Here is an 18,852-nt window from a genome sequence, read left to right on the forward strand (position 1 = left end):
AAAATGTTACGACAGAAATAAAATTTGAAGGATCATTCAGTATATGAAGAATTTTGACATGGCAGTTACTTTCGAAATTGGTATAAATTTTCCAGCAATTCAATGTAGGTATAAAATACTTTAAAAGGTAACTATTTATTAATACTTGCCATGTCATGAATGAATGATTAAACTTTTATAAAAATGTATATACCTATTTGTTCACTAAAGTTTCCAATCTTTTAATCGTTATAGGAATAGGTACTATATGGCCAGTTCAAAAATGCTATTCTACTGATTTAGTAATTGCTTTTCATTTTGGTAAAAATTAAATTATTCATTGATTCAGATCCAAAGTTAACATTTGAAAAAATCAAGTCACAATTTTAGTACCGAGGCAGTCATTTCAAATACTGAACACAGGTCCTGAAGTAAACATTGAACGATGATCTTTTTTTACTTGCATCTTGAAATGAGTTTTGCACTTTTCCTGTGTTCAATAATGAGATAATTATTAAATTGAATCAAGAGATTAACAAAGTGTGCTTTATCAGGATCAGTTAATACTGCTAAAGACGTTGATAAACCTATTAATTTTTTTATATGGTTCATCATTACAACTCTCTTATGTTGAATCAATTTTCAATTAAGTTTTCAAAGGAGTTTTCATGTGTTTACAATGAGACATGTTGAATTATTACAATACATATTTGAAGAATATAAACAATTACTATACTACCTTTTTCATAATTTCTAGGGATATTCATCCCTAAACATTTTTTAGCGTTCCCTTAATTCTTTATGATAAAATTATCACTTAAATTTTCTATCAGATATATTCATTCAGAATAAACATTAGTTAAAACAAAGAAATCATCCACGTACAATGCAACAACAGTTAGCAAGTTATTTTTGGATTGTAAATACAATGCTCAATTGTTGATCTTTTTCTACTAATATCTGTCAAAATTTTATTTACTATATAGAACATAAATTGCCCTGTTCAATTTACTTCTGAGTAAAACCCAGAGCTACAAGCTGTCCTCCACTGAATGAGAATTATCTAGTGAAATTTCTATATCATCCCTTATCTATGATAACTACATCTCGACTGATGACATTGTTACCTGTATTCTGTATCCCTTTGATCGTTCACCAGAACCCACAAGAATCATTTTTGTCCATATACCTTCAAGAAATATGCAACAGAAGAGTAAGCAAAATAGAAATCACTATTTGGTATTCTAAATCTATGCAACCTACCTTTATAATTGCAAATTATATATTGTATTAGTTTATAAATTATGAAAAATAACCTACTATTAACCAAATTTTTAGATTTCAAAAGGTGTCCTTCCTTGTATTCTAAATATATACACCCTATATAATTGTTGATCATATATTGTATTTATTAATTAATTATGGAATAGAAGAATAATTTGTTGCTCAACTGAAAAAAGTATTGATGAACCTTGGAAATGAGGGACTTCTTATAACCTGATTTCTCAAAAATGTTACGATTGCTTGTGAGGCAACATAAGCCATGGGTTTTTGAGAGGTAGATCTATTCATTCTGCTGCTTTTCAGTTTATTATAGCTATACTGAATATTCCTAAAACAAAAATTTCACTGTAGGTCTTTTCATAGATCTTATCGAATGATTAAGAAAATTCAATATTTGTCAAAACTGAAAATAAACATTGAATGCAGTTTCTTTTTCAGGTAGTATCTTTATTGACTGATAATAACTCTCACATTTTGCTTATGCATTTTTCCCAAATTTTTTAAAGAAGAAAGAAATTGCCATTTCTAGAGAAATGAGAATTTCAGATTTCAAAATGTCTAATTACTACTTCAAATATATATACACCCTATATAATTGTTGATCAAATATTGTGTATTTCTTTACAAATTAGTTAATAATTTGAAGCTTTAATCTCAATTTTCAGACTCAAATTGGTCCAACATCTCTAGATACTTCTAATTGATATTCGACAAATAAATATCCTGTATAATTATCCATCCAAACGAGAATAATCCATCTTCTGAAAAGAAAAACAATGTTTACTATATAGAATTAATTTTAATAATGATTCAAAAGTGATGAAATTTTGCAGACTTACTTATTTTGGGTCTTAGATCACGAATCCGCTGTCATAAATTCCTTAATTCAGCTAGTTTTTTTTTTTTTAATTGTGAAATTGGCCTAATGAAGGTGAGGTTATCCACATTAATAGCTAGTTTTCTTGTATTTTATTAACTGATTCTCGTTAGAAATGATTAATTAATCACATTTCAAGCTTTCCCTGAAATAAAAATGCCTTTTTTCCGTCAGAATCGATGGTTTTATCGATTGTTTATATATGGCGGCGGCCATCATGTTTAATACGTAACGTCTGTCAGATGCATAGACCTAATATTAGGTCTAATTATCTGTAACGTTGCCTGTATGCCAGATCTTCTTGATGGGATCGGTTTTTTACTTGGTGGAAATTCATATTAATAGATTGTTTGAGATTATGACGTATTATAAAACTGTATGGAAACTCATAATTTTCGCACAGCTATTCGAGCAGAAAATTCGGCAAGTTTATTTTCGAAATGAATAAATGGTAGTTCATATGGTGTTATTCTGGTTTTTTCGATATTGGCATCGGATTCAGTTCAGTACTCCTGAAGATATACAGGGACATTGATGTTGACGAGGACGCTGTGATTACAAGGTTTTCAAAGGGTTCACAGACCAAATTAGATGTTGTGTTATACTTGCCAATTGTCTTCTTTTTTTTTCATATGAAACAATTTTTTTTTTAATTTCTACCTGAATAGCTAAAACCGTGATAAGTAAATAAATATATTATAATATAACAAATACATAAGCGTACAAATTTTTTTACCGAAATTCGAGGCTTTATTGTAAAACACTGGTTATACATTTATGATTCGAAATATTGCCCATCGCTGGTCACTTTACTTTCTCACATCTTTCGAGCAGCGTACGAATTGAAAAAACTGGTCATCTTTTGAAGCGATCCACGAATCGATCCAAGTTTTTAATTCTTCATAAGATAGGAAGTGCTGGTCAGCCAGGCTGTGTGCTATTGATCGAAACAAGTGATAGTCCGAGGGAGCAACGTCTGGAGAATACGTCGGGTGGGGTAGGAATTCCCATTTCAACTTTTTCAAGTATATCTTGACTTTCGCAACATGGAGTCGAGCATTGTCATGCAGTAAAATCCATTCATCTACTCTCTCGTCGTATTGCGGCGGTTTGTCTTTCAATGCTCTACACAAACGCATTGATTGCGTTCGATAACGATCGCCTGTGATCGTTTCAGTCGGTTTTAACAACTCATAATACACTACGCCGAGCTGGTCCCACCAAATACTGAGCATGACCTTAGAACCGAGAATATTCGGTTTAGCCGTCGACGTGGAAGCATGGCCGGGATATCCACATGATTTTATGTGCTTGGGATTATCGTAATGAACCCGTTTTTCGTCTCCAGTCCCAATCCGATGCAGAAATTCCTTCCGTCTCTGCCTCGAAAGCAGCTGTTCACAAACAAACAAACTCCGTTCAAACACCTCCCGGCTTCAACTCGTACGGCACCCACTTTTCTTGTTTCTGAATCATTCCTATGACTTTCAGGCGTTTTGAAATGGCTTGTAGTCCTAATGATCCTGTCAATTATTGTTGCGTTTGAAATGAGTCTTGATCAAGTATTGCCTCCAATTCTGCATCTTCAAAAACCTTCTCTCTTCCACCGCGATGCTGGTCTTCGACATCAAAATCACCATTCTTGAAGCGTTGAAACCACTCTCGGCACGTTCTTTCACTAATAGCGGCCTCACCATAGGTATTTGAGAGCATTCGATGAGCCTCAGCCGCAGATTTATTCATATTTCAGTAGAAAATTAAAACCTCCCTCAAATGACGAGAATTGGACTCGTAAGCTGACATGGTTAATCGTGAATAACTTTATGATGCAGACACAAATCGACTAACATGTCGATGGCGTTATGTTCACAAATAACTAAACTTATTGTATGACATCTACGATATATTTATTTCGACTACCACTTACCGTTACAGCCAGCTATTGCAAAACGGCAAGAGCAAAGTTGTACGCCTAAATCTAAAATTTCGGAATATGACATTGTTAAGCTAAAATATTTTCGAAGTTCAGGCGCTTCCGGTTATATAAGAATTAAAAAAATTTTTTTCAAAACAAACTTTTTTTTCATTTTATGTCTCAGATATTATCGAGATTTCCATTCTCAATTACTCTTCGCTAAAATTATTGTGTTAGTCCTCATAGTTTTCAAAATATCAAGGAAAAACCGTAAAAAAGAGAAAATTTCCTTAGTCACAATTACCTGAATTATTTTTACTGTGAATATCCTATGCCTATTTCAATTCACTTTCTCAAACTAAAATGATGTTGGAACATCGTGCATATCTTGAATTTGAGAAATATCATCACAGGGTGCCAAAAATTGTGAACAAAATTTGATCATAACTTTCGATTTTCAAATCAGAACCCTATTTTTTGTGATTTCGCTGGATTCTACGGAAAAAAATAAGAGTAGTGTCCAAACGTGATTATGCTCTCAAATTCAATAATTCAAGAGTTATTTGAGATTTTATGAATTTATGTTGTACGTAGGGTCAATTTTATTCGATCTGTTTCCAGACAGACTAGCATGACCATAGAAATTTAAATATCTAATTACTTTACATGTGACAGGTATTTTCATTATCAAAGCTTCACTAATTTGATTTCACGAATTGAATTTCCGATATTCAAATGACAAAATTCTGGATATACTTTTCTCTAATTATGTGGCAAATCAGTTCTTTCCGGCACATTTTGTGGAACAAAATAGACTGGAACGGATTTATCTATTATTTGTCAAATTTGTGATACGGAAAACTGTTCTCCCAACCAACATTTTTCAATGCAAAAATCACTAATAGATATTTATGGAAATTTCCGTCAATTTCAATAAAAAGGCAGTGAATTCGGGAACATAATGTTTAAAACTCGTACAGAAGGCTCATTCTACCACTCGGTCATTCTGAACTCTTGGAAGAATATCAATAAGTTCTGCACTTGTATTATAAATATCTAATTCCATATTCACGATGAATGCAATAGAATTATTGGTAGAACTCATCAAATTTTAAATCAGAAATTTCCTCATCTACTTGAAAGGATGTTGCATACTTCATGAATATCCATTATACTGGATGGAGTACCTACCTAGAAGAAAAAACCTCTACCTACCAAATGAAATAAAATCATGCAGGACTCCTGTGTGCCAATTCTATTCATATGAAAAAGCGGTAGAATACATTTTATGAATTCAGGAAAAAATCAGCGTGGTGATGAAAAGGGAGTAACAGAAAGTTTGAAACATCCTTCCGAATTATCTTCTCGTCAATTGGTGGTAAATGAGGATATTTCTGATTGAATGCTCGACAAGTTCTCGAAACAATTCTGTTGCATTCACCGTGGATATGGAATAGATCCAGAATTTCATTATTTGAATAACGGGGATTCATATCATCAAATTATAATCTACTAGATTCAATAATGAGTACACCTGTCACTTTGAAATAATTGAATATTTGAAACGCACTCTAGAAACAGATTGAATGAAATTGACCCTACGTATAACATAAATTCATAAAATCTGGAATAACTCTTGAATTATTGAATTTGAGAGCATAATCATGTTTGAACACTACCCTTATTTTTACCGTAGAATTCAACGAAATCACAAAAAAATAGGGTTCTGATTTGAAAATCGAAAGTTATGATCAAATTTTGTTCACAATTTTTGGCACAATATTTGAAACACCCTGTGATGATATTTTTCAAATTCAAGATATGCACGATATTCCAACATCATTCTAGTTTGTGAAAGTGAATTGAGTATACGCATAGGATATTCACAGTGAAAATAATTCACGTGATAGTGACTATGGAAATTCTCTCTTTTTTACGGTTTTTTCTTAATATTTTGAAAACTATGAGAACTAACGCAATAATTTTAGCAGAGAGTAATTGAGAATGGAAATCTTTATAATATCTGAGACACAAAATGAAAAAAAATGTTTTTTTCGAAGAATTTTTTTTTAATTCTTGTATAACCGGAAGTGCCAGAACTTCTAAAATATTTTAGCTGAATAGGGCATCATGAACAATGTCATATTCTGAATTTTCAGATTTCAAATCGGCCCCGTTCTCCAGAAACGTCTAATAGGCCTTCAAACTTGAAACACCCTGTATAAATATTCATATAAATATCTAAATATAAATATTTTTGAGAGGTTAAGCTCGATATCGGTGTAATCTGGGATTTGGTCCCATAGAAAAACTCGAAACCCTTAACGGCGAACCCCCTCAAAATTTAAGGCTAGGACCGCCCTTGGTTTGTCGTCATGGAAAGTTATTTGCATCAAATATTTTCATGTGAGCAAGGGCGAACCGGTATGTTCTAGGAAAGAAGTCTTATAGAATTCTACCCTAGAATCAGCATAGGATACCGAGTGAATCGTCTAAAATCAGCTAACGATACATGGTTTCCGAAAAAAATCTTTTATTTTCTAGAGGGATACCCAGTGAAGGATCTACCGGCATAGTGACGGGGTCCAAGGGGCGGAGCCCCTTCGGCGAGCAGAGCGAGTAGAAGATTCTATTATTGATCCTTGTCAGCTGGACCATTGAAGTCTGGCGTTGTTACAATTTGGATTATCTTCGAGACGCGTCGTGCAACACCCACAATCAATAACGTACTGAAATGCAATACATGAATCGTACATCCCACACCATTTTCAACGAATTTCAATTCCTAGCCAACATAAAAAGGCAACCACGACAAAAATCTAATATCGACGAGCTTCAGCTTTTTAGCGATTCAGATCTCCTACACATCCTATCCACATCCCAACATGACAGAGGCATATCGGAATCAAAGTTCGGTTAACAACGTGCCAGAAGTGGCATATTCCATGCATGTCTCTACTAACACCCCCCTCTCCAAGTCCCTTTGTAGTAAATATCGTATGCGACTGATGAAGTGATACAGCTGGGAGATTGATATGACATCGAACTTATTTGGCAGTTCTATTTTTGCGCGGCAGATGTTACAAGCCGATGATCCTTTCCATCTGCAATCCCATCATGTATTTTACGGGCTCCCTCTGATGTCTAGACTCGATAATATTCATAAACAGCACTTGTCACTCTTCTATCTCTTCCAGGGTTTTGGGAGGGGTTTGCTATTAGCGATTAAAAACGCTTCAGGTGTGTTGAGGAAATTGCTGTGGGGGTTTGAGATTTACGTTTTGAGGTGTGGAGGGAGTTTATACACCTGTCATTCACCTCACTTGAGAATTGCAGGTCTTCAAAAGGCAGGACAAGAACAATAATGACTGGAGATCCGATGGGTTTCCCAATAAAAGGTTTCATTTTGAGTACCCTGCTATTTGGACAGGTGTCACTTTTCAAACTGTCATCTATTGACATATAACTAGTAACAAATACACCATTACTAAAAATGGAAGATGGAGATATAAACTAACGGGTGTTTTTTCTCGAGGTATATAACTTTAAGTTGGCATTACTGTTCAAGATGGCGACCGATTTAACAGCTGTCAAGTGATTTATTCTCAGTTTGGTTTGGAAATTCATCATGAATAGACTCACGCCTGAACAACGCTTCCAAATAGTGCAAATGGGCCCAAAATGAAATTGCCGTTGTTCCCGATTTTCATAAGCGAATTTTATTTAGCGATGAAGCGCACAACTGGTTGAATGGCTACGTCAACAAACAAAACTGCTGCATTTGGAGTGAGGTTTATCCTCAAGTGTATGTCGAAACACCGTTACATCCAGAAAAATTGACTGTTTGGTGCGCTTTATGGGCTGGTGGAATCATTGGTCCGTCCTTCTTCAAAAACGATGATGGCCAGAACGTTACAGTCAATGGTGATCGGTATAGAGCCATGATTACTAACTTTTTCATTCCTGAATTGAACAACCATGATGTCCAGAAGCTGTAGTTCCAACAAGACGGCGCAACATGTCACACAGCTCGTGCCACAATCGATTTATTGAAAGACACGTTTGGTGACCGCCTAATTTCACGTTTTGGACCTGTGAATTGGCCTCCAAGATCTTGTGATTTAACACCGCTAGACTACTTTCTGTGGGGCTATGTGGAGTCACTGGTCTATGCGGATAAGCCACAAATCCTTGACCATTTGGAAGACAACATTCGCCGTGTTATTGCCGATATACGGCCACAAATGTTGTAAAAAGTCATCGAAAATTGGACGTCCAGATTGGACTACATCCGAGCCAGCCGTGGCGGTCATATGCCAGAAATCATATTTAAAATGTAATGCCACAAGATTATCTTGCGGATAAATGAAATTCATGTCAATCGAATAATCCATCGTTGTTTTATTGGAATTTAAAGTTCTACTAAAAAAAACACCCTTTACTTCCAACACTGTGTCAATTCTAGCTCAAAATGTTCGTTTACTTTCCACCTGGAGCAGCTACAAAGCTATATTTCCAGATAACTTATATTTTATCGCGTGGGAATTAAAAGATCGTCAAGTACAGTAGTTGGGTTAGATCGTTGATCCCAAATATAAGTTCCAACTCAGAAACGTTACGACAGTAGTATCGCAGAGACCATTCCATCGAGAAAAATGGATGTTGACATGAATTTCTCGTGTGCTCAGCCATAAGTATTTTTATTCTATCTTGTAATCTGAGAATTATATGGAATCGATCCCACATGGCGCCATACTTGCATGCAATTCAATTCGATGGCACACTAACGAAATGTCCGACGAAACTGTCGAGTGTGCAATTTTTTCTGGAGATTCTTCTTGCCAGAGAGCTTTGGTAGTTTGTTATACGAAAGAGGAAGATATCATTCTATCCATATGTTCGTAAATCTAGAGTTTTGTGGCAGCTGGACTGAACTGCTTCATTCGATCTCAAAAAAGTGTTTATTTCAAACTGGCATTCACTGTATTTTAATCTCGAAGCGTTTCTTGGAATGTTATGTTGCCGAAGAATCAAATCATTCTTGGAATACTCAAACAAAAACGTAAGTGCGTAGTAATGTAGCCAAATATCAGTACCTAATATCAATTATCATCGAGATTGCTAAAACTATCTCGTTGTTTACTGAACTATCACCTCGATTGCCTGAACAAACACGTTAGAATCGAAATAGCACCAATATCATTAGGAAACTATTCCAATAACACTCACAGTGTGAGTGTTGTTCATCAGGAATTGATTGCTTCCAAAATACTTCCCACCACCTGTTTGTTTCTGCTCAGTTTACGTTATCTGAAAATTTCTTTAAGTGTTATCAAACTATCATTTTTTCGAAAACCACGAAAAATGTCATCTTCATTAAAGTCAGTTCATAAAGATGGTGTTCGATTTCACAGTTTTGGATTGTGTGAATTCCATAGAGTAATGAACATAGATAGAGGGAGTATACGCAAATTTTACATGTCCCCAACATGGTTAGATTACGTTGTCGGATTGTGATATATTTTCAAATCCACAATTTTACTATATCGTTATGAATGTATATTATATTAAATGAATTATATTTATTTGAGTGATTCCCGATTGAATATGCGAATTTGAATAGTTGGAATCTGATATTTTTCCTAATTGTCGAATTTATTATGAGCAGAATATTTATTATTTTCTGTATCTACCTGCTAAAATCCAAGGTTTGGCAACTTTTGCTCTCCTAGTTGTTGTTTCACGTCGCGGCGTTTGTTTGTTTGTTAACAGCTGCTTGCAAGGCAGAGAAGGAAGGGATTTCTGCATCGCATTTTGACTGGAAACAAAAAATGGGTTCATTACGATAATCTCAAGCGCAAAAAATTATGGGTATATCCTGGCCATGCTTTCACGTCTATGGCCAAACCTGATATTCACTTGTTTCGATCAATGGCACACGATCTGGCTGAGCAGCACTTCCGGCCTTATGAAGAAGTGAAAAATTGTATCGATTCGTGGATCGCTTCAAAAGATGACCAGTTTTTTCAACACGGGATCCGTACGCTGCCCGAAAGATGGGAGCAGGTAGTGGCCAGCGATGGACAATACTTTGAATCATAGATGTATAGCCAGTTTTTTACAATAAAGCCTCTTATTCTAGACAAAAACGGCGGGTGTTAAGTTGTATGTAACAATAATTTCCTAAAATTCCATTCTATTTCACTGAACAGTTATCAACAGCTTGATCGCCGTTCAGAATCTGTTGTAAGCTCTCAAAATGAGCATCACGACGATGGAACAATGAAATATCACTGCATGCTAAGCCCTCAAATTCTCGGCTCTTTATAACGTGCCGGAATAGAGCTAATGGAGCGTTGAAAAATGGAACATCGTCCTCTATGCGGCTAAAATGAGCGAATCCACATTTTTCACAATTCCTCAGAATGAGGATATATGGGATTGCACCACGAGTAGGTATTTTCCGTTACGGATGTAGTGGATCTAGGTTACCATAGTTTAATTGAAATTCTCCAGAGTCTTAACTCCTTTTTCTCGTTGCGTATTCAACATTGGGCCGGATTGTTTCATAATGAATTCTCCCATTTGGATACGGAAATTCTGGATAGCATTTTGGGTGAATGTTCAATTCCTATTCGATTTAAGTCGAGTATGAGAGCGGCACGAAATTAAAACAGGGATTTGTTATTTCCTTGTTCCAGAGAACGGCTGTGCTCATTTAATGAAATACAAGCGTGGTGACTCTTTGCTACCCCGAGAGATGGCGCTGCACGCTACGCAAACCCAAACGTTCAACGACAAAGTTATCACTCCGGTATGGAGGTGAGGGTGTATATGGCAGGGACCACTTAGTTGCCACACTTACTTAATCACAGAATTCCAGATATGAACCTACACCGAAAATTTCAATTCTATTTTTTTTAATTGGCTATTATTATATACATGGCCAGATGATCGGAGAGAATCGAATTTGGGGATGGATTCGTCATCAGTGAGTCTAGCCTTATTGTATGAAACCTAAGCGTTATAAAGGGAGCATATGTCATTTTCAGTAAGCAAATTTTGTCCCCGACATGAACTATCAAATTTGATATGAAGCGCGCGGAAATGAAGACTTATCAGTGATACGATATTTCACTCAATTCGCGAGTTTCTCCACAAAGAACCTACTTTTCATGTCCCAAAGTGAATCAACGTTTCATATTTACTCAAAATATATTGAAATAAATACCTAAATATATCAGAAATTCAGAAAACAAACTTCAATCGCGCCAAACGACGCGCCGTTCAACATCTCTCGGCTTCAACTCGTACTGCACCCGATATCCTTATTTCTGAATAATTCTCATGATTTTCAGGCGTTTTGAAAATGGCTTGTTGCGTCATTCCCAGTAATCCTCCCAATTCTTGTTGCGTTCGACACGAGTCTTGATCAAGTAATGCTTCTAATTCTGCATCTTCGAAAACCAACTCTCTTCTACCGTCATGCTGGTCTTCGAGGTCAAAATAACCGTTCTTGAAGCGTTGAAACCACTCTCGGCACGTTTTTTCAGTAATAGCGGCCCCACGCATTCAATTAGCCTCAGAAAATTAAAACCTCCCGCAAATGACGAGAATTTAACTCGTAAGCTGATATGTTTAATCAAGAATAACTTTATGATGCAGACACAAATCGACTAATATTTCGATGGCGTTATGTTTACAAATACCTAAGCTTTTTGTATGACATATACGATATATTTATTTTAACTACCACTAACCACTACAGACATCTATTGCAAAACGTGGAAGCAAAGTTTTACATCTAATATATTATTTTTATCAATAGAGAAATAACTTCGAAGAAAGTGGCTGGGGAGAAACAAAAAAGAGTATATTTGAACCAATTAATGATTATTTAAAGAGAAAGTCAAGCAAAGCTTCGGAATCAAGAAACGAAAAAATACGAAACAGAAAAAAAATGTACCCACTTTTACCGTTTCTACACAACTGCTGCAATTCCTCAAAATGACATCTTACTTTTATTCCTCTCCTAGGCGAATGACCAAATTTACGGAGCAGACCAAGAAGCAATTCCTCACACCAAACAGCGCTTTCCACTTCGATTAATCAAGAGATAAAATTCAGATATCACCTCCAGAATAATTTCCCAGGCATATTCTCCTCCAGACCCCAACCTAAAAAAACGGTCTGAAGGCACTTAAACACCTCAATAAAATAAGATGCCCAGAATTATTATCGCACCTTTCTCGGTTATTGAAAACCGAGCTGATATAAAAGCCACCAAATACCTAATAAAAGCCGTGGAAGTGCGTCGGAATGAAATTTGTTTGCTTCTGGATTGACCAAGGTGGGAATAAAAAATATCGATGTAATTTGAGAGACCTCCAGCTGGCGGTCTGCTATATCTTTCGAAAAATCCCATTTCGATGGAGAATAACATGCCCTGAGGTTTATCATTACGATAAAGCGGATTATTTCAACATTTCGAAGGATGTTATACTGTGGACGAATAGCTTTCAGTTCTAAATAAAAGAAATATCACTAATACACTGCGCAAAAAATTAACGCTAATTCTGAAAATCTCAATTTTAATGAAAGTTAACTCAACATTGACTTTATAACTTATTTTTTATGTTCTCTTGGGAAGGTTTTGAACGAAACAAGACACATTAAATGGAAGAAAAATTCAGGATTTCACCGAATCTTATGTGAAAGAAGAGAAATAAACAATTTCCAAAATACTGGAATGCTGATAAGTGATTTGATACTTGGTATTTCCACCCCTTGCGTTAATTACAGCTCGACAACGACGGTTCATACTCAAAATGAGTGATCTTAAAATGTTCTGATCTAATCCTTCCCAGACTACTCTGAGTTGGATTCCTAAGTCATTAAGAGTAGCTGGATGATTTTCTGAACTTCTCAGCCTTCTATTGAGGTTGTCCCAAACCTGCTCAATCGGATTGAGATCTGGACTTCTTGCTGGTCATTCCATTCCAGAGACTTCAACCTCTTCAAGGTACTCCTGAACGATGCGCGCGATGGGGTCTGGCATTATCGTCCATGAAAATAAAATTTTCACCAATGTATGGGGCAAATGGCACTACATGCTCTTCAAGAATGTTCCTTATATACCTATCAGCATTCATAGCTCCATTTTCAACGACCACTAGGTCTGTGCGAGCAGTCAAAGATATTCCACTCCATACCATAATCGATCCTCCCCCGAAACCAGTAGTATTCAGGAAATTGCACTGAGCATATCTTTCATGTGGACGTCTGTATACAAGGGAACGTCGATCACAATGGTAGAGGCAGAATCTAGACTCATCTGTGAAGAGAACTCTTTCCCAATCAGCTTCTTCCCAATGGATATGCTCTCCCGCAAAATCCAAACGCGCCCTTCGATGGGCCTCTTGCCGCGATACGAGGCCTTAAATCATATTCTCTGAGGCGATTTCTTATTGTCTGAGTGCTAATTTGCACCCCATGAGTTTGCTCAAGCTGATTTTGAAGGAGGCGAGCGGTTGCAAACCTTTGTCTCAACGAAGAAACTCTCAAGTAACGTTCTTGAAAGGCAGTTATTACCCGTGGTCTGCCCTGTCCTGGTCTTCGGACATTCATACCTGTCTCCCTGAATCGCTGCAACATTCTGGACACACTTGTATGGGAAACCCCAAACCTTTCTGCAATTCTTGTGTATGTCCACCCTTCTTCTCGCAAAACTACTGCTTGGGCACATTCCTCTTGGGTCAAATTGCGTGTTTCGCGTTGCATAGCGATCGAGTGTAGAAAATCAAACGAAAGAAAAACTATTGATCACTAGAATTGATCGAGAACAACTGATTTCAGAATGGAGCCAATACATTCAAAATGAGATAATCTCATCTTTTTTTATTCCTGCTGGGAAAAAACATCTGTATTGAAGAAAAACGTTGAAAGTGGATAACATATGCATGCATAATTCTGATAAAAATAATTATCATTGAGAACACCTTCAGTTGTAGAATAAATTTGAGATTTCCATAATGTGCGTTAATTTTTTTGCGCAGTGTATATTTTGTACCGACTTTCATTCTGCACTGGTTGCTGATCAAGTTGCTAGGCAACAAATAACTTCTTTATTACTGTCGATGGTTTCGAACTTTTTTGTCCCAGAGCAAAAGTGCTAACCACTAAGCTACCATTCTGTAAACCTCGAATGAGTTAACGCAGATTGAATATTCCACTCGAACATAAAACATAATTGACAGTTCATGAATCTTCCATGAGAAGTTTGGTGATCCTCTTACAACAGACTGAACGCAGACTCTGTTAGGACGCTTCCAGAGCAACATGATGACCCCTTCCATCAACACTTGGCTCGTGTAGCAATAAATTAACTTGTCGTGTGCCGAGACTGCATATATTTCACTGGAATTAATTCACAGCTATCACAATATACCAAACTGTATCATCCATGCACCAGAGGATTTACTTCCGTTTGCAAACAAAACGTTGTTTTGAGTTTTTATGAAAAATACTGCATAATGGTGTTAAAAATGCCTTGATTTATATTATGCACATTTTTTATCCCCATAGAGAATGGAGAGAAGCATCACTGGTATACAGGCTGATTCAAGATCCTTCCGAATAAGAAACTTGCCGCTATCTAGGCAGCTGTCACTTTTGAAGCTGTCATCCTATGACATTTGACAAGTATAAACTACGCCATTACTGAGAATGGAACTATAAAGGCTTCAACGATGTATTGAAATTGTTGAAGTTTACTACAAAAATGGTGAAATATTTTGCTGTCACAGTTCGCTGAACTAAAGCACTTTTGGTTCGTTGAGAAGCACCTTCTCGGTCAGAATAGCGAAACTGGTGGAAAAATTTGAGCTGTTGAGACATATTTTGCAATAAAAGTTCCTTGACTCTATTATTTCTAGAAGATGTGATCACAAATGGCCCCCGAGAGCTTGTGATTTAACACCTTTAGACTTTCTCGTTTGGGATCACGTGAAAGATAGAATATTTGCTAATGCATTGCAATCGATTCAAGACCTTAAGGATAGAATTCGTGAAAGAAAACCTCTCATTAGTTAAATATATTTATTAGATGAAAAAGCTAGAAACTATCACAGATTTCTAAGCTTTAGTCACATTTTGGTTCAATCCATTCGCTACCGCCATCAAACCTCTTGCCACAAAGCACCTAGCAAATGCCTTGTTTTCTTTCATCAGTGCCAAAGTATGGCCCAATTGTGCTTTGACATCAGTGTCAAACCTATGCAAGTGTTCTTCTGGTGATATACCCGATTCTTTCATGCAGAAATCCAAGGAAGCTCTGGCTCTAGGGGTTCCAATCTGCACCTAAAATATTGATTTAAAATATCTCTTCGAATATTGAACTGTTACTATTTGGTAGTTGATCATGATTAAAAGAAGTTTTTATTACTACTAAGTTTTACTACCAATTAATTGTTAGTAAAACTTAGTAGTATTAAAAACTTGTTTTAATTAAAATATCTCTTTAGATTCTAGTATAGCGTAATTCTATCAGACCTGTTAAGGTTCGACTACATCTGGCAAAAATTAGAATCCATCTTTATAATAGTGCTTTACCAAGTATAGGCAATTGACAAAAACTAAGAGCATAGTGTGCTAAAGTCTTCAGTTTCTCTATAAAAACTCCAAAAACTGAATCCTTCAACAACAAGAATTGCAAATCGTGGAATAAATTATTTTCAGTTAGAAGCTAGCTTCACGGTGTCAGTTAAATCTAGCAAGGCAGAGGTGAAAACATAACGAAATTAACGAGCTGAAATATGATGAAGTAACATACCTCTGAATGCACTCCCAAACAGACTGTGGCGACCAAAAGTAGATACACTTTCAACATCTTGACTTGTATGCAGTTCAGATGTTGATGCAACTCTTTTATACCATTCAATACTCGAAATCATTTTGAATTTGATTGGTCGTAAAGCAATAGTTCTTATGAGAATGAAGAAAAGTCATAGCGTATAATTGAAAAATCGCAATTAGGCTGTAATTCAATCGAAACGGAGCTGTTTGAACAATTACTCATGAGATAATACTTTGTAGGTACTTTTATTGCGTTATTTGCAATATTGGATTCTGGGGAATCATTTTGAGAATATCGCAAACGTGTTCGTGTGAATCTCGAATATTGCTTAGAATTTTCGATTATTCTGCTCTTTTTATGAATCAGTGATGAATTATATGATTATTTTTGAAGTTGAGGTCTGTGCTACTTGCGTTCTTGACTGGGTCAAATCCGCTCAATGGTTTCGGAGTTGTAGCCAAATAAAATGTTTTTTTCTCATTAATGGAATAACCTAGTGAATACAAATGACATAAGAAATGTCAAAAATGTATACACAGTTAAAAATGATATAATTTCTATTGGGATGGAATTAGATTATTTTTTGACAGAAAGAAAAATTCAATCAAAATCTATGACGTTCTTAAAGGGGAACACCACCACGTGAAAGCTCAGTTCAAAACGAAATTACAGATACTATTTCTTTCTAAAAATCACCGATTTGTAAGGCGTTTTCATATAATTCCTTCGAGCAATAATCTAAATTTTGTATTTAATTATTTTTAATATAATAATTTTGGTAACTTTTCGTTTTTCGCGAAAGAATTGATGATATGGCATCCCTACAAAGCACTGATGTATTTTAAAAATATTCGTCAAAAAAATCCTACAAAAAATCATTAAAAAACAGGCAAAACTCTAATTCTACGAAAATGTAAAGACTCGTTGAGTACAAACTTTCGATGAAAGTTGGAACTATTGTAAAATTCCTAACTTTTTCGTTCTGTCAACAAAGCAGATTATTTTTGTCCCTACTCCTCTAGGCAAATATTGTCATATCACGAAAATGTCATGTGATGGTGTTCAGTTTTAAACATATAGATTTCCTGGCCTGGCATACACTTCAAACAACTCATTATGAATTTTATATTGGATTTTCAAATTTTCAAACGAAATACATACTTCTATACTCTTCCACAGTCTCAAGTATCGGAATCCATTCTGTCCCCAATACGAATGCTCTAATGAGTTCACTTTGATGTGATTATCTCCATTCAATAAAGTGCTTCACATCTTCGAAAGGACCTCCCACTCACGATCCTGTGGAAGAGAGGAAAGACGAAATAATTGTGGACCACCCGATGAATATGAACACCTATAACAGCAAATTATTATACCCGAAAAAAAAAATTACGAATTCAGGTTCGATTCTGAATTGGCGGTACGAAGCCTTCCAGGGTGTTTTTATATATTTTTTTCTTATACAGCAGCTAACGAAGGCACGTGTGTTTTGATAAATATGGAGAAATGTATGGCTTTTATCAGTACATCGACACTTTTTCTGTTCTTGAGATCAATATCCAGTTTTTTTGTGGCATTTAGAGTGCTAATATAGGGTGTTTTTTTCGAGGTATATAACTTTAAGTTCGCATTACTGTTTAAGTAAGTAAGTACTGATTTATTCTCAGTTTGGTTTGGCAATTCATCATGAATAGACTCACGCCTGAACAACGCTCGCAAATAATGCAATATTATTTCGAAAATAATGGTTCTGTGCGGAATACGTATCGCGCACTACGTCCATTTTATTTTGTTTAGCTATGAGGCGCACTTCTGGTTGAATGGCTGCGTCAACAAACAAAACTGCCGCATTCGAATTGAAGCTAATCCTCAAGTGTATGTCGAAACACCGTTACATCCAGAAAAACTGACTGTTTGATGCGCTTTATGGGCTGGTGGAATCATTGGCCCGTACTTCTTCAAAAACGATGATGGCCAGAACGTTACAGTCAATGGTGATCGGTATAGAGCCATGATTACTAATTTTTTCATTCCCGAATTGAACAACCATGATATCCAGGAGCTGTGGTTCCAACAAGACGGCGCAACATGTCACACAGCTCGGGCCACAATCGATTTATTGAAAGACACGTTTGGTGACCGCCTAATTTCACGTTTTGGACCTGTGAATTGGCCTCCAAGATCTTGTGATTTAACACCGCTAGACTACTTTCTGTGGGGCTATGTAAAGTCATTGGTCTATGCGGATAAGCCACAAACCCTTGACCATTTGGAAGAGAACATTTGCCGTGTTATTGCCGATAATCGGCCACAAATGTTGGAAAAAGTAATCGAAAATTGGACGTCCAGATTGGACTACATCCGAGCCAGCCCTGGCGGTCATATTCCAGAAATCATATTCAAAATGTAATGCCACAAGATTATCTTGCAGAGTAATAAAATTCATGTCAATCGAATAATCCACCGTTGTTTTATCGCAATTTAAAGTTCTATAGCTCTAAAAAAAAACACCCTTTATATGTATTACTTTTAAAGCTGACTATTTTGACGGAATAATCGAATAATTTTTGTTTTTACTGGCGATTCCCGAGATTCATGGAATGAAGTGTTAATGTTTGTAGAATGTTAGACGAATTTCCCTCAACTAGAAACAAACCGAGAAGACTATAAAGGATTGAGTTCAGTAGTTTACCCAAGTTGAAGATCTCACCAATAAACACTCAGCTTGTCATCTTCGATACAAATCTAAATCTGATGCCGAAATCCTGACAATTATTTCAGATGATGCGATTGTCTCTGAACAAGGATAAGAGGATTCCCCCCACTCTCTAGATTAGCATTTATGCCACTCTGGAGTGATGAAAAGGAATGTGTGATAATGGTCGTAAAAGTTCCTAGGATGAATGATAGTGAAGACTCGACCTTCCAGGAACCCTGAACAGT

The 18,852-nt window shown here is 36.1% G+C and overlaps 1 protein-coding gene across 2 annotated transcripts in view; it reads left to right on the forward strand.

Annotated features, from left to right (window-relative positions):
* Positions 1 to 18,852, forward strand: part of LOC123673861 (probable G-protein coupled receptor B0563.6) — a 98,740-nt gene that overhangs the window by 23,024 nt on the left and 56,864 nt on the right. Inside the window, exon 1 of one of the 2 annotated variants that reach the window (XM_045608579.1) lies at positions 8,983 to 9,117. The exons of the other annotated variant lie outside the window; for it this stretch is intronic. The gene's annotated coding sequence lies outside the window, so the exon portion shown is untranslated. Of the gene's footprint in view, positions 1 to 8,982; positions 9,118 to 18,852 lie in introns of those variants that run through there. 2 annotated transcript variants of the gene reach the window in all.

This window comes from Harmonia axyridis, chromosome 2 (genome assembly GCF_914767665.1).
Source record: "Harmonia axyridis chromosome 2, icHarAxyr1.1, whole genome shotgun sequence".
Classification (NCBI taxonomy): Eukaryota; Metazoa; Arthropoda; class Insecta; order Coleoptera; family Coccinellidae; genus Harmonia; species Harmonia axyridis.